The sequence below is a fragment of the Mycetomoellerius zeteki genome, unplaced genomic scaffold, assembly GCF_001594055.1.
Source record: "Mycetomoellerius zeteki isolate Tzet28-1 unplaced genomic scaffold, Tzet1.0 scaffold900, whole genome shotgun sequence".
Lineage (NCBI taxonomy): Eukaryota > Metazoa > Arthropoda > Insecta > Hymenoptera > Formicidae > Mycetomoellerius > Mycetomoellerius zeteki.
In genome coordinates, this window is record NW_017257937.1 from 56,364 (window position 1) to 57,223 (window position 860).

Sequence of the window (860 nt, forward strand, 5' to 3'; positions counted from 1 at the left end):
GCATACAATTTGTTACCGTGACTATATTTTTATAATATTCAGCACTACTTTAGTTTCTATTACTTTGTAAAACTAGTTACAGGTACTTCAATTGGAAAAGTTGCCAAATTTATAGTTGCTGGAACTATTTTGTTTTCTCTCAGTGTGGAATTATTAGTTTAGTAGCTCCTCGTTAGAACTATGACGCTAATATTATCAATGCTTAATAGCTAGTTTACTTATTATAATGCATTTTTACTTTCAAGTATAATTACACCTGCTTCCTCATTTTTCTTAAACTTGAGCATATTATCACACGAATATATGTACCTACAAAATCATAAAAATGAAAAGGTTAGGCCATGTTCAAAAAAGATCCTCAAAAATTTAAACCTTTAAAAATTTAAATGATTATCTAAAATAATATATTACCATGAAAAGTAACTGATATATTATTAAAATAAAGGTGCCAGTTCAAAATGAACATACATAAAGTGTATATTATCTAAATTTAATAATATATTACCATGAAAAATAATTGATGTTGTTCTAGGTGTAAGTTCAAAATGAAAATGCATACATATAAGTAAAACAAATTACAATTTGATTTTAGAAAATAAGTGCGATATGTTATTCTTAGTGCACACACAAAATATAAAAATCGTTTATTGAGATTTGATTTGAAATTTATATTAGCCTGTACAATGAAAAATAATTGTTTGTAATTCCAGAGTACCAATTTGTTAATGATTCGGAAAAAGAACATGGCGGCCTAATTTCTAAAAACTTTGATGAGTTTCTCGGTGTCCACTTAGAAATAATGTCGAAGCTTTTACAGAGTAATTGTTACAACACTTGAAGTACGAAAAGTATTACATTAG